This window comes from Saimiri boliviensis, chromosome 13 (assembly GCF_048565385.1).
Source record: "Saimiri boliviensis isolate mSaiBol1 chromosome 13, mSaiBol1.pri, whole genome shotgun sequence".
Classification (NCBI taxonomy): Eukaryota; Metazoa; Chordata; class Mammalia; order Primates; family Cebidae; genus Saimiri; species Saimiri boliviensis.
The window spans coordinates 30,759,500-30,776,056 of record NC_133461.1 but is presented as its reverse complement, the minus strand read 5'-3'; positions in this window follow the sequence as shown (position 1 = coordinate 30,776,056).

Here is a 16,557-nt window from a genome sequence, read left to right as displayed (position 1 = left end):
ATAACTCCTTTCACTCACAAGATCATACTGGTGTGAACAATAAATATGATCACTCTACAGAAGAAACTGAGGCTGAGATGCAGTCACTGACCATGGTTGGCCTATGGCCAGTGCCCAAGTCTCCTAACATTCTCTGCTCTTCCTGCTAAGCTGAACTACTGCCAAACCCCAAGACCTGACACTCAAGGCTGCAGGATCAGACCCCACCTATCTACTGGGACCTCCCTCTCCAGGAAGCCCTCCCTGACTAAGACAGCCTGCAGAGACCCATCCACATCTGAACTCTGCCATCAGTACTTGCCATCCCAGTCCTCCTCACAGCACTACACTTGTTTCTCCACCAAAATGTGGCTGGACCAGAGAGGAGTGTGGAAGAGGAGAATAGACAGGTAGCAGAGGCCAGAGGGCCAGGGTCTAGAATCCGTCACTGCACGCTTCTCCCTGGGCACCTGAAACAACAGTGGCCTGAAGCCCCAACTAGAAGGTGGGGAGCCACATGTCTGAATGGGAGTGGAATGAAAATGCTGATTTGGCCACTGACCTCCCATGGTCCTGGGCAGAAAGGCAGGCCAGAGGCTCTCTACCAAGAGCCTGGTAGTTTCCTGATGGCCTGTGACTTTGACTTACTTCCATCCCACCACTGTGGGCTGCAGAGGCACTCTCTGGCCCCTCTGCTGCCCGGCCAGCCACTTTTCTAACTGCAGTCTTTCCGGGGATGCAGCAGTAGCTACAAGTTGGGTAGTAGATTCTCTCCCCCAACCCTGTCTCCTCTCAGGAAGTATGAAGTCCCCCTCCTCCACGGCCCCAGCCATCCCATTTCTGAATAGACCACGCTCCTCTCCCACTGTCCAGAGCTATCAGAATCCTGCCTCTTGCCAATCAAATGGCCGGCCACTGTCCACTCCCTGGAATGTAGCACCACCTAGTGGCAGTCTGAAGCCTGACAGTGCTGCAAGTGAAATTTCAGCGCAAGTCTTTACTGAATATCAACCATACATAAGGCATTATCCCAGGCCTTCACAGGTGGGCAGAAAATCACAAAGACAAACAAACAAAACCTTAAGATGGGCTCCCTGCACGGGAAAGCACTTGCCTTCCAGTGGGGAACTGAGCCTAACACGGTGCAACAGAAGCAGTAATAGCATGATGCTTGTGGGTACAGACTTCTGAGTCAGACCGTCCAGGGTTCAAATACCAGCTCTGGCACTTACTAGCTGTGCTATTCCAGGTACAGTATTTTGCCTCGGTAAGCCCTAGATTTCTCTTTTGTAACATGACATGAATAAAAATGCCTCTCTCAAAGGGATGTTGTTAAGAACTGAGGTGAAGTATTAAAGTACTCAGCACAGTGCTTGGCAGAGGGTAAGTGGCTTTTAAGAGGGATGCTATTACTGAAATGGTAAAATGATTCATTCGGGCTTAGTCTTGTAAGAATTCAGGAAAAGGTTAACCCAATTATGAACTAGAATTATGACAGAGAGAGTAATGGAAGGTAAGAACTGAATAGGGCTCTGCAGAAGATGCAGGCTTGTGACCATGAGCAAGACTTCGTCTGTAAATGGAGATGACACTAAGTGCTTAAAGGTGGGGACCTCAGGTAAGTCTTGAGGTAACAACTTTCATTGATAAACATGTACTGAGCACCTACAATGTGGCAGGTTTTGGAGATTCAGAGATGAAAAGATACAATTGCTGATCTCAAAATCACAATCTGGCTCATATCACAGAGAGAAGAGGTGATGGGCTTCGATCCCCACGCAGATCCCTGCCCCAAACCCAGAAGATGAGGGTGAGGGCCATCTGTGAGTACCATGTCCTCGGCAGGCAGAACCTCCAGGGATGTTCCGGGGAGATGAGATGGCAGATCATGATCAGGGTCACGGGCCCAATCACTCCTCTCCGGCCGCTCCTCTGCAAGGCCTCCTCCAGCCGTGCTCCTCCCCTTCCCGCTCTGGTCCATAAGCAGGACTGTTGGGAATGTAAGGCTCATGAGAGAAGGGGTCCAACCCATCTTGTTCTCCAGTGGGGCCAGTACAGCATCCAGTGCCTGGGATAGAATAAAGTCCAAAAATGTCCAAATGCTGAATGGATGAATGAATTAATTCAAGTTTCAAGAAAGTAATTCATCATGGGATCCTTTTTCTTACATCTAGTAACAGCACACCTGGGGCCTTTCAAAACTATTCTAGTCCTCATAGTCTCCATCTAGAGACTAGAAAGTGAAGTACACTCAGGATCTGTACTTCATTATTCAGCCAACTGTATATTTTTAATATGTCCTACTAATTATTGATCTGTGTTCTGTCTCCCACACTAGATAATAAGTTTCTTGATGGCAGAAACTTTCCTTTATTTGCTGAATTTACAGTTGACAGATTTGCCATCATGCTGTGCCATTCCTGGATTCGATGCTAAACTTGTTTTTCACATGACTTCAGCATGAAAATCCTGTGTCAGAAGAGAATAAATTTGGTTGTTTTTGAGTTAGAGTCCTTTCTGCTGATTTCCTGCCCTCCTCATAAAATCATGGGCCTAGTCAAGATGGCAAAAGATCTGGAAATTTTAGACTGATAAGCAGAAACAACCAGATAAAGTAAAAGACTGAATTTACGTTCAATAAACTTTATGTTCAGAACATCAACAGAACAAGTGCAATGTGGTAGAGAAGACATTGCTTTCCATGAGGAAAAGATCAGGATGCTTTACTGTCCAACAAAATAAAGACACAATGTAGAATTTCAGAAAGGAACCAAAATAATATTTAAAATTTGAAAAATTATAAATTCAAGAACTGAAAGATAAAATAACCCAAATTAGGAATTAAATGAGTAAGTTTAACAACTGCTTAGAAAAAGATGAAAAAATAATTAGTAAGAGGTAACAACGGTCAAAAAACAAAATGAATTATGGAGAGACAAAGGAGATGAAAAACACAATAAGGATGTAAGAGAAATAAGGAATACAATAAGGTCAGACCTACATCCAATTGTAATCCCAGAGAAAAAAGAATGAAACAGCAGCAATCTTTGAAGGGAAAATGGTTGAGACTTGTTCAAAATCAATGCAAGAATTAAAACCACATAATTAATTGGTTAAAAATATATAAATAAAAACAGCCAGAAAGAAAAGTATCTTTTTTTAAACCTCCTAACAAAAAAATTGGAAGCCAGAGTCTATTGGAAGATATTTCTAAGTACTGAAAGAAAATAATTGCTGATTTGGAATTCTATACCCAGCAAAAATATTCTTCAGAATGAAAGTGAAATAAAAACATATTCAAACATGCAAAAACTAGAGAAACTCAACAAAGCAGACAAACAGTAAGGACAATACCGAAAAGTGTTCTTTAGGCAGAAAGAAAATTATTGCAGGTAGAAACTCAAAAATGCAGGAAGGAATGAAGAGCAATGGAAAATAGCACATATAAACAAACATTAATTACATAAAACAAAAATAATGATGTTGATACTTAATACAGGTATTGATCAACTTATGACCTATGCAACTTACGACCATTCGACTTTACGACCACAATCGCTAGCCACAACTGCTCCGCGTCTGGCAGCGCAAACGTAGCCCAGCTGGGCGTACGACAGTGCAGGCCAGCTTCTGGCAGCACTACCATCTCTGCATGCACCATTTCAACTGTACGTATAGCCTACTCAACTTATGACCAAAATCGTGTTACCACCGTTCCGCAGCCCTGACCGTAGTTGTAAGTCGAGCACTAGCTGTAAATAGAAATGAAATAGATGACAACAACATATGCCTGAAGTGGAATACATTAAGTGTTCAAAAGTTCCTATATAAAAACGCTGGGCCAGGCATGGTGGCTCACACCCATAATCCCAGCACTTTGGGAGGCCAAGGTGGGCAAATCACCTGAGGTCAGGAGTTTGAGACCAGCCTGGCGAACATGGCAAAACCCTATCTCTACTAAAAATACAAAACTTAGCTGTGTGTGGTGGCAGGCACCTGTAATCCCAGCTAACTTGGGAGGCTGAGGCAGGAGAATTGCCTGAACACAGGAGGCAGAGCCAAGATCACACCACTGTACTCCAGACTGAGCGTTAGAACAAAATTTCATCTCAAAAAAAAAAAAAAAAAAAAAACAAAGGAAGAAAGAATTCCAAGAGTTTGTAGAGGGTTTCTCTTTAATTATTCAGTACAGTACAAATGCATACATCTGAGGAAACTACCCAAATCTTGGAGGAAAACATCTGAGAGGATTAAGATGAAGAGCACCTGATTCCACCAGGTAGACTAAAAAATATATTTTATGGGACATCTGGGTAGAGCACTTAGAAAAACCTTGCCTCAGTAGCAGGGAATAATTAGCCCTAAACTAAAAAACATTCTGGTCGGGTCTGACACATCTTAAAAGCAAGACCCAAATAATGAATCTGTTTCCAACTACTTTACCTGCATCACAAAATAAAGAATATTTATAGACATGCAAACTATCCAACACACAAACTGTAAAATTCACAATGTGTGGTATCCAATCAAAGATTACCAGGCATGCAAAAAAGCAGAAAAATATAACCTCTCAAGATAAGAAAAAGCAATAAATTAAAACTAAAATGGTTATTACAACTGTATTACAGATGTTCAAAAACTGTAATAGAGACATGGAAGACATTTTAAACACCATTGCACTCGGACCAGCCAGTGGAAGACATTTTAAAAGGGCTAAATTGAACTTCTAGAGATTAAAACAGTATCTGGTTTTCTGGAGATTAATTCAATATCTGAGATGAAAAATGTGCTGAAAGGAATTAATGGCAGATTAGACTTTGCAGAAGAAAGGTTGAGTAAACTTGAAAATATAGCAATAGTAATTATCTGAAATGAAACAGAGAAAAAGAATCCAAAAAGGATATGAGAATCAGTGAGATATCAGACAAATTCAAGCAACCTAATATTTATGAAATTGGATTTCCAAAGTAAGGAGGAGGGCAGAAAAAAAATTGTAATAGACATAATGGACAAACTTTTTCAAATTTAATGGAAACCACAAACTTACAGAACAAGAATCTCACAAAGCTATAGTACAAGAAATATAAATAAAATCACACCAAGGCACCTCAAGATAGTATTACTCAAAACTAATGCCAAAGAAAATCTTACAAGCAGACAATGGGGAAAAATGAACAAAGGCACAAATAAAGAATAACAGCTGGGCACAATGGTTCATGCCTGTTATCCCAGCATTTGTGGAGGCTGAGGTGGGTGGATCAATTAAGCTCAGGAGTTCAAGACCAGCCTGGACAACTCAACAAAACTCTGTCTCTAAAACAAATACAAAGATTATCTGGACATGGTGGCATATGCCTGTAGTTCCAGCTACTTGGGAGGCTGAGGTGGGAGGATAACCTGAGCCTGGGGAGGTTGAGGCTGCAGTGAACCATGATTACACCACTGCACTCCAACCTGGACAACAGAGGGAGACCCTTCTCAAAAAAAAATAAAATAAACAAAGGATAACCACAGCTTTCTTACTGGAAACAATGGAAATGAGAAGATAGTATCCACAATACTTTAAAAATATTTTTTAAAATGTATTAACCTATAATTCTATACCCAGCAAAATACCTCACAAAAAAATTGACCTAATTAATATTTATAGAACATTCCACCCAACAACAGTAGAACATTTTTTTTCAAGTGTCCATGACCATATTCTGGGCCATAAAACATGTGTAATAAATTTCAAGGGATAGAAGTCATAGAGTGCATTTTTCTCTGACCACAATAGAATTAATTTAGAAATCAATGACAGAAATATCTCTGAAAAATCCACAAGATGCCCTTTTCTAAATAAATGTTGTTCAAAGAAGAAATCTATGAACTGAATCAAAGTGAAAATAATACATATCAAAGTTTTAATACACAGCTAAAGCAGTATTAGAAGTACTAGAAGGAAATTTATAACACTAACTGCCTATTTTAGAGAAGAACACTCTCAAGTAAATGACCCCAGCTTTCACATTAAGACACTACAAAAAGAAGATGAAAGTAAGCCCAAAGTGAGCAGAAGAAAAATAGAGATCAGAGCAGAAATAGGAGGGAGGGAGAGAAAGGGGGAGGGGGGAGGGAGGGAGGGAGGGAGGGAGAGAGAGAGAGAGAGAGAGAGAGAGAGAGAAAGTAAATTAAACAAAAAGCAGGTTCTATGAGAAAAACAATAAAATGAATAAACCTCTAGCTAAGCTAATCAAGAAAAAATACCAGAAGACACACATTACATTAGCAGAAATAAGAGAGGTGATATCACTATAGGTGCTACAGATATTAAAAGGATAATAAAGAAATGTTATGAGCAACTTTATACCAATAAATTTGACAACTTACATAAAATGTATAAATTCCTTGAAAGATACAATTCCCAAAGCTCACTCAAAAAGAAATAGATAGCCTGAATATCTACTAAAGAAATTAAATGTGTTTAATGTTTCCCTCTTCCACAAAAAAAAAACAACCTCCAAACCTAGAGAGTTTCACTGGTGAATTCTACCAATAATTTTTATTTAAGAAAAAAAAATAGTATCAATTATAGCCAATTGAAAGTTAAAGAAGAAAGAATACTTCTGAACTTCTCCTATGAAGTCATTTCCCTGATACCAAAACCAGACAAGAAAACAAAACAAAACCACAGAGATAGGAAAACTACAAACCAATATCCTTCATGAACATACATGTAAAAATTCTAAATTAAAAATTGGCAAATCAAATCAAGCAATATAAATTTTAAAAGATAATGCTTAATGAGCAAGTGGGGTTTACATGAGGAAAGCAAGGTTGGCTAGCGTTCGGTAATCAATGTAACTCACCAAACTGAAAAAGAAAAATCATTTAATCATCTCATCACAGGAAAAGCATTTGACAAAACTCAACATCCTTTCCTACTTTTAAAAAAGAACCTCAGAAAACTAGGAAATTAATGAAACTTCTTCAATAAAAAGCATCTACAAAAACCTACTGCTGGAAGTCCTAGCCAGAGCAATCAGGCAAAAGAAAGAAATAAAAGGCATGGAAACAGGAAAAGAAGTCAAACTGTGTCTCTTCACTGGCAATATAATTCTATGCGTAGAAAACCCTGAAGACTCCACCAGAAGGCTCCTAGAACTGACAAATAACTTCAGTAAAGTTTCGAGATACAAAATCAATGTACAAAAATCAGTTGCATTTCTATACATCATTAATGTTCCAGCTGAAAGCCAAATCAAGAAGGCAATCCCATTTTCAAGAGCTGCAAAAAATAATAATGATACCCAGAAATACCTCTACCCAAGGGAGTCAAAGATCTCTGCAAAGAGAACTACAAAACACTGCTGAAAGAAATAATAAATGACACCAACAAATGAAAAAAACATTCTATGCTCATAGATTGGAAAAATTAATATCGTTAAAATGACCATACTACCCAAAGCAATCTACAGATTCAACATTATTCCTACAAACTACCAACATGATTTTTCACATAATTAGAAAAAGCTATTTTAAAATTCATTTGGAACTGAAAAAGAGCCCAAAAAGCCAAAGTAATCCTAAGCAAAAAGAACAAAGTTGGAGGCAACACATTACCCAACTTCAAACTATACAATAAGGCTTCAGTAACCAAAACAGCATGGTACCAGTGCAGAAACAGACATAAAGACAATGAAACAGAATAGAAATCCAGAAATAAAGCCACACACCTATAGACATATGATCTTTAACAAAGTCAACAACAATAAGCAATGAAAAGGGCTCCCCATTCATTAAATGGGGCTAGGAATGCTGGCTAGCCATATGTAGAACAAAACTGGACCCCTACCTTTCACCATATACAAAAATTAGCTCAAGATGGATTAAAGATTTAAATGTAAAACCTCAAACTATAAGAATCCCAAAAGAAAACTTGGGAAACACCATTCTGGACATCAGCCTTGGGAAAGAATTTATAACTAAGTCCTCAAAAGCAATTTAAACAAAAACAAAAATTAAATAAAACCTAATTAAACTAAAGAGCTTCTGCACAGAAAAGAAACTATCAACAGCACCTTGGGAGACTGAGGCAGGCACTTGAGATCAGGAGTTGAGGTCACCATGTCCAACATGGTGAAACCCTGTCTTTACTAAAAACATAAAACATTAGCCGGATGTGATGGCAGGCACCTGTAATCCCAGCTATTCAAGAGACTGAGGTGGGAGAATAGCCTGAACCTTGGAGGTGGAGGTTGCAGTGAGCCAAGAGTGAGCCATTGCACTCTAGCCGGGTGACACAGCAAGATTTCATCTCAAAAAAAAAAAAAAAAAAAAAAAAAAAAAAAAAAAAAAAGAAAGAAAGAAAGAAAGAAAAGAAAAGAAAAAACAAGAAACTACCAACAGAGTAAACAGACAACCTACAAAATAGGAGAAAATATTCACAAACTATGCATCCAACAAAGGTCTAATAACCAGAATCTATCAGGCATTTAAACAATTCAACAAGCAAAAACCAAATAACCCCATTAAAAAGTGGGCAAAAAAAAAAAAAATGAACAGACACTTCTCAAAAGAAGACATAAAAGGGGCCAATGGACATGAAAAAATGCCCAGCGTCACTATCATCAGAGAAATGCAAGTCAAAACCATGAGATACCATCCCACACCAGGCCAAATGGCTACTCATAAAAAGTCAACAAACAACAGATGTTGGATGAGGCTGCAGAGAAAAAGAGAACATTTATATACTGGTGGTGAGAATGTAAATTAGTTCAGCCCCTGTGGAAGGTAGTTTGGAGATTTCTCAAGGAACTGAAAATAGAACTATCATTCAACGCAGCAATCCCATTACTGGGTAAACACCCAAAGGAAAAGAAATCCTTCTACTAAAAAGACACCCACACTCATATGTTTACTGCAGCACTATTTTCAACAGCAAAGACATGGAATCCACCTAGGCATGGTGGATTGGATGAAGAAAATGTGGTATAAATAACCATGGCTACTATACAGCCATTAAAAAAAAAAAAGAACAAAAAGTTATGCCCTTTGCAGCAGCATGGATGCAGCTGGAGGCCATTATTCCAAGTGAATTAATGCAAGAACAGAAATACTGCACATTCTCATTTATAAGTGGAACCTACACACTGGGTACATATGGACGTAAAGATGGCAACAATAGACACCAGGGACTACTGAAGGAAGGAGAAACGGGGGGAGCAAGAGTTGTAAAACTACCTATTAGGTACTATGCTCACTAGCTGGGTGATGGGATCATTTATTCCTCAAACCTCACCATCACACAGTGTACTCATGTGACAAACCTGCACATGTACCTCCTGAATCTACAATAAAAGTTGAAATTATTTTTTTTAAATTACCACTAAAATCACACTTAATGATGAAATAATAAATGCTGTACTCATTAAAAGTTAGGAACAAGACAAAGATGTCTGCTCTCACCACTCACATTCAACCTGATACTGGAAGTCATAGCCCATGCACTATGGCAGAAGAAGAAAGAGAGAAAGAGGGAGAGGGAGAGGGAGAGGGAAAGAGAGAAAGAAAGAGGGAGGTGGGAGAGAGAGAAGGGAAGGGAAAGGGAGAAGGGAAAAGGAAAGGGAAAGGGAAGGGAAGGGAAGGAGAGGGGAGGGGAGGGAATGGGGAGTGGAGAGGGAGGGGAGGGGAGGGGACGGGAGGAGAGGAGGAAAGGAAAGGTCATGTACCTATTTACAGATATCATGACTGTCTAAATAGAAAATCTTCAAAAATGCTTTTAAAACCAATAAGAGTTCAGCATGGTTGCTGGATATAAGATCAATACACTAAAAATCAATCACAATACTAACATATACTAATCATACTCACAATTGCTCCAAATGAAATAAAATACTTAGGCATAAATGTAACAAAACGTGTATAGGATTAGTATGCGGAAAATTAGAAAATGCTAATCAAAGAAAGCAAAGGAGATCTAAATAAACATCTAAATAGACATAAAGTATTCATAAACTAGAAGATGCAACATACTAAAATGTCAGTTCTTTCCAGATTCATCTAGCAGTTTACTATAATTTCTATGAGAATCTCAGATAGAGGTTCTTAAAATTGTTAAGTGTTTTTCTTTGTTTTGGTAGATAGACCAGCTTATTCCATATATTATAAAATTTAAGTGGAAAAGCAAAGCCCTAAAATAGCTAAATCAAATATTGATTGATTGATTGACTGAGACAAAGTTTCACTCTTGTTGCCCAGGCCGGAGTGTAGTGGTGTGCAGGGTTCAAGTGATTCTCTGGCCTTAGCTTCCTAAGTAGCTGGAATTACAGGCATGTACCACCATGCCTGGCTAATTTTGTATTTTCAGTAGAGACAGGGTTTCACCATGTTGGTCAGGCTGGTCTCGAACTCCTGCTAAATCAATTTTTTAAAAGAAGAATCAAGTGGGAGAAATCACTCTACCCAGTTGCTATGATCTGAATTTTTATGTCCCTTCAAAATTGATTGATTGAAATCTTAATCCCTAAGGTGATGGTATTAAGAGGTAATTAAGTCATTGGGAGGTAACTGGGTCATGAGGGCAGAGCCCTCATGAATGGGATTAATGCCCTTACAAGTGGCCTGTGAGAGCTCATTCACTGCTTCCACCATGTAAAAATACAGCGAGAAGAGGAAATACAACATCTATGAGGAACAGGCCCTCACCAGATACCGAATCTGCTTGTGCCTTCATCTTGACTTTCCCAGACTCCAGAACTATAAGAAATAGATTTCTGTTGTTTAAAAATTACCCAGTCTAAGGTATTTTGTTACAGAAGCCTGAGTTGACTAACACATCAATGTATGGCTTATTATATTCCCACAGTAATTAAGAGAGTGTGGTATTTGTAGAGAGATGGATACAGAGATGAATGGAATGCCTATATAACCCAGAAATAGTCCCATACAAATATGCCCATTTGAGTTTTTTAAGAGATAAGGTCTTGCTGTGTTGCCCACGGTGTAGTGTAGCGGCTATTCACAGGCAAGATCCCACCACTGATCAGCACAGAAGTTTTGACCTGCTCCATTTCTGACCTGGGGTAGTCCTGGTGGTCCCCCACTCCTGGGAGGTCACCATTTGGATGACAATCTTAGTGCAGACACCTGGTTGGCATAGTGTACTATAGCCTAGGACTCAGGCTCCTGAGTACCTGGGACTATAAGCACCTCCCACCATGCCCAGCTCAACTGAGTTTTAACACGCATACCAAAGAAACTCAAGACGAAGGGTGGTCTTTCAGCACATGGTGCTGGAACAACTGAACATTCATAGGAGATGAAAAAACAGCAACAAAGAACCTCAATCTAAACCTTATACTTTATACAAAAATGAACCCAAAATGGATTATAAACTTAAGAGTAAAACGTAAAACGTAAAACTTTTTTTTTTTTTTTTTTTTTTTTTGAGATGGAGTGTCACTCTGTTGCCCAGGCTGGAGTGCAGTGGCACTATCTCAGCTCACTGCAACCTCTGTCTCCTGGGTTCAAACCATTGTCCTGCCTCAGCCTCCTGAGTAGCTGGGATTACAGGCACGCGCCACCACACCTGGCTAATTTTTTTTTTTTTTTCATATTTTTGGTAGAGATGGGGTTTCACCATGTTGGTCAGACTGGTCTAAAACTTTTATAAGAAAATATTGGATTTGGGAGGCCACGTCAAGCAGATCACTTGAGGTCAGGGGTTCAAGACCAGCCTGGCCAACAAGGCAAAACCCCATGTCTACTAAAAACACAAAAATCAGCCAGGTGTGGTGGCAGTCACCTGTAATCCCAGCTCCTTAGGAGGCTGAGGCAGGGGAACTGCTTAAACCCAGAAGGCAGAGGTTGCAGTGAGCCAAGATTGCACTACTGTACTCCAGCCTGGGCAACAGAGTGATATTGTATCTCAAAAATTAAAGAGAGAGAGAGAGAGAGAGAGAGAGAGAGAGAGAGAGAGAGAGAGAGAGAAGGAAGGAAGGAAGGAAGGAAGGAAGGAAGGAAGGAAGGAAGGAAGGAAGGAAGGAAAGAGAGAGGGGGGAGGGAGGGAACAGAAAAGAAAAGGAAGGAATGAAGGAAGGAAGGAAGAAGGGAGGGAGAGAGGGAAGGAAGGAGGGAGGGAGGGGAGGAGGGAGGGAAGGAAGGAAGAAGGGAGGGAGAGAGGGAAGGAAGGAGGGAGGGAGGGGAGGAGGGAGGGAAGGAAGGTGCGAGGAAGGGAAGGTGGGAGGGAGGGAGGGAGGGAGGGAGGATGGATACTGGAGAAAGTCTTCAGGACCTAGGACTAGGAGAAGAGTTCCTAGACATGACATCAAAAACACAATTAATAAAAGAAGACATTGATAAATTGGTTGTCTTAGTTCATTTTGCATTACTATAACAGAATACCTGAGACAGAGTAATTTATAAAGAAAAGGCTTATTTAGCTCAGCTCTGTAGGCTGAGAAGTTTTAGGGCATGGCCCTGGCTTCTGGTGAGGGCTTTCTCACTGTCATAACATGGTAGAGAACATCAAAGGGAAAGCAGACAGATGCAAAGAGGCAAAACCCAAGAGTCACCTGGTTTTTAACACTCCACTGTCATGGGAACTCACCCATTCCTGTGAGAACCAATCCAGTCTTGCCAGAGCAAAAATTCACTCACTACAGCAAGAACTGCACCAAACCATGCATGAGTGACCCACCCCCATGACCCAAACAACTCCCACCAGGCCCCACCTCCCACCACCACCTCATTGAGGATCAAATTTCAATATGAGTTTTGGTGGCGACAAGCTCAAACCATAGCATCACCCTCAACAAAACTAAAACTCTTCCTATGTGCAAGACCTAAGATGCTGAAAAGACAAGCCTCAGGCTGAAAGAAAATATTTGCAAACCACATCTACAAGATGGGCAAAAACCTCAAAACTCAACATTTAAAACAAAAACGATCTAATTAGAAATGGGCAAAAGACATGAAGAAAATTTCACTGAAGAGGATATATGATGGCAAATAAGCACACAAAAAGATGTTCAACATCATTAGCCATAAGGGCAATGCAAATTAAAACTACGATGAGTTATCAAAACATACCTATCAGAATGGCTAATGTAAAAAATAGTGACAACACCAAATGCTGATGGCAGCAGAGAAAATGAATCACTCATCCATTGCTAGTGGAAATACATAACAGCACAGGCACTCTGGAAGACAGCTGGTAGTTTCCTTAAAAACTAAACATGCAGCCAAGCACGGCAGTTCACAACTGAAATCCCAGCACTTTGGGAGGCTGAGGCAGGTGGATCACCTGAGGTCAGGAGTTTGAGACCATTCTGGCCAACATGATGAAACTCCATCTCTACTAAAAATACGAAACATTAGCCAGGCGTGGTGATACATGCCTGTAATCCCAGCTCCCCAGGAGGCTGAGGCAGGAGAATCGCTGGAACCCAGGAGGCAGAGATGGCAGTGAGCCAAGATTGCGCCATTGCACTCCAGCCTAGTGACAGAGCAAGTCTCCATCTCAAAAAGAAAAAAACAAAACAAAACAAAACAAAAAACTAAACATGTAACCCATTAATTCCACTCCTGGGCTTTTTAACAGAGAAATGAAGACTTATGGTTATACAAAAGCATGTACCTGAATGTTCACAGAAGGTTTATTTAAATCAGCCAAAAACTGGAAACAACCTAAATGTCCTTCAGTAAGAATGCTTAAACAAACTGTGGTATATCCATATGTTGAAATGCTACTTAACAGTAGAAAAAAATGAGTAACTGATCCATAAAACTTGGATGTATCACAAGGGAATTATGCATTCTGAATTTAAAAGCCTAGCTCACAAGGTCACGTACTGTCTGATTCCATTTATACAGCATTCCCAAAATAACAAAATTACAGAGATGGAGAACAGATTAGTGGTTGCCAGGAAATTAGGAATGGTGTGGAAGGGAAGTAAGAATGCCATAAAGAGGTGGCACCAGGGAAATCCTTCAGGTGATGAGACAATCTTGGAACTTCATTGTGGTAGTAAGTTACACAAGACATCTATGATAAAGTTACATAGAACTACACACACACACAAGTGCATAGAAACCTGATGAAACAAATGCGCTCTGTGGATTGTACCAACATCAATTCTCTGATTTTTACATTATACAGAAGTTATGTAACATGCTACCATTGGGAAGAACTGAGTGAAGAGTACATGAAACCCTCTATTTTTTGCAACTTCCTGTGAATCCATAGTTATTTCAAACTAAAAGGTTAAATCTTCAAAAATGGGCAAAAGATCTTATACAAACACACTGCCACAAAAATATATATGAATGGCATGTAAGCACAAAACAAATAATCGACATCATCAGTGATCAGGGAAATGCAAATTACAACTATCATGAGACACCACCTCCTACCACTAGAACAGCTAAAATAAAACAGACTGACATGTGGACGGAATGTGTGGCTACTGAGCTCTTTAACATGTTTGGTGAGATTGTATAGTGATACAACTTTGGAAAACAATTTGGCCATTCCCTCTGAGTTAAATATAACACGTACCATATTACCCAGCAACTCTACTCCTCAGTCTTATGTATTTATCAAGAGAAATGAGACATTTGTCCACAAGAAAGATGTGCACAAGAATGTTCATTTGGCTATTCAGAATAGGCAAAATCTGGAAACAATCTAAATGTCCATTAAAGGAGAATGGGTAGAAATACCTTATAGCATGGATGAATCTCAAAACTGTTATGTTTAATGAAAGAAGCCAGACACAGAAGAGTGTGTACTACAATATTTTGTTTAAGTGAAATTCTAGAACAGACAAAATTAAGTTCTAGTGATAGATACTGAAACAGTAGTTGTTTTGGGCAGAGAGAGAGGGAGTGGAGGTGAACTGATTGAAAAGGGGCATGAAAAATTCACTGGAGTGATGGAAATATTCTATATCTTCATTGAATTACTAGTTATATAGGTGTAGACCTTTGCCCAAAGTCATCAAACTACATTTACATACAAATTTATTATATTTAAATTATGCCTCAATTTTTTAAAAATAAAGCCAAATTACTGAGTACATTCCCTAGCCACAGTGAAATTAAACTCAGAATTAATAACAGAAATATAACTGAAAAGTCTCTGTGTGAATGGAAATTAAAGAAATACATTTCCAAAATATGTGAGTCAAGAAAAATAATTAAAATAGAAATTAAATAGTATCTTAAACTCAGTGATAATAAAACCTTAAAAACCAAAACTTGTTAAATGCTGCTAAAACATCAGAAGACAATGTAATGGCCTTAAATGCACGTATTACAAAAAATAAAAAATAAAAGCTAAGAAAACTATCTCAAGAATTTAGAAATATCAAAAACAAAACAAGAGTTAAATAATAAAACAGCAGACAATAATGAAATAAAAATATAATGTAGATAATAAAGTCAAAAATTGGTTCTTTAAAAATAAAGATATATTGTATAATTCTCTGGTGAAATTAACCAAGAAACAAAGAGAAAAGTAGCAAATAACCAACATAAGGAAAAAAGAAAGAGGCACCACTACAGGTCCTACCCATATTAAAAAGGTCAAAAGCATATAATTTGAACAACTTTGTATCAAAATATTTTAGTTTAGCAAAAATAACAATACCTAGTAATGTAAAAATACTAAAACTGACACAAGAAGAAATAGGAGATACGAGCAGTAGTCCCATGACTGTTTTAATAAATAAATTATAACTTAAAATCTTCACACAAAAGAAACACCAGGCTCAAGAGGCTTTTCCAGCAAATTAAACCAAAAAATTGGTGGTGGCAGGGAGGGGAGGAAGTTATAAAAAGTATTGGTTTTCTATTGCTTCATAACAAATTACCACAAACATTGCAACTTACACACATTTATTATCTCACAGTTTTCATGGATCAGGAATCTGGGCACAGCTTAACTGGGTCCTCTGCTCAGGTCTCATAAGGCTGCATGCAATCAGGTGTCAGCATGACACTACAGTGTCATTAGATGCTTGACTCAGGAAACTCTGCTTTCAGGTTCCCCCACATTGTCAACAGAATTGACCTTCTTACATCTATAGGGCTGAGTCCCCATTTTTCTCATCATTTACAGATTGCCTTCCATTCCCTGCTACATGGCCCTCTCCATAGACACTCACACATACTTTTTTGCTTCTTTAATACCAGCAGGCCCTCCCTCCAAAAGTAACTATGTGAGATGATAGATAGGTTAATCTGCTTCACTATAGCAACCACTTTACTATCTATATGTATCCCATAACATGTTTGAAACCTCAAATGTACAGAGTAAAATTTATTTAAAAAACCAAAAGAGGAAGGTCTTTCTCTTCAGTCTAAGACAGTGCTATGTAGAGAAACATAACGATAGAAGTGACATGCCATCATCTTTGCCATATCCTATTGTTTAGAGGCAAGTCACACGTTCCACTCCTACTCGAGGGAAGGGGATTATACAAGAAGAATCTGGATCACTGGGGTTTGCCTGACGCATTGAGTCAAACAGGGGGTAACTGAAGCTAAATCTACAGGAACAGTTAAGTGTAAAATGCGAATACATTTTTTACT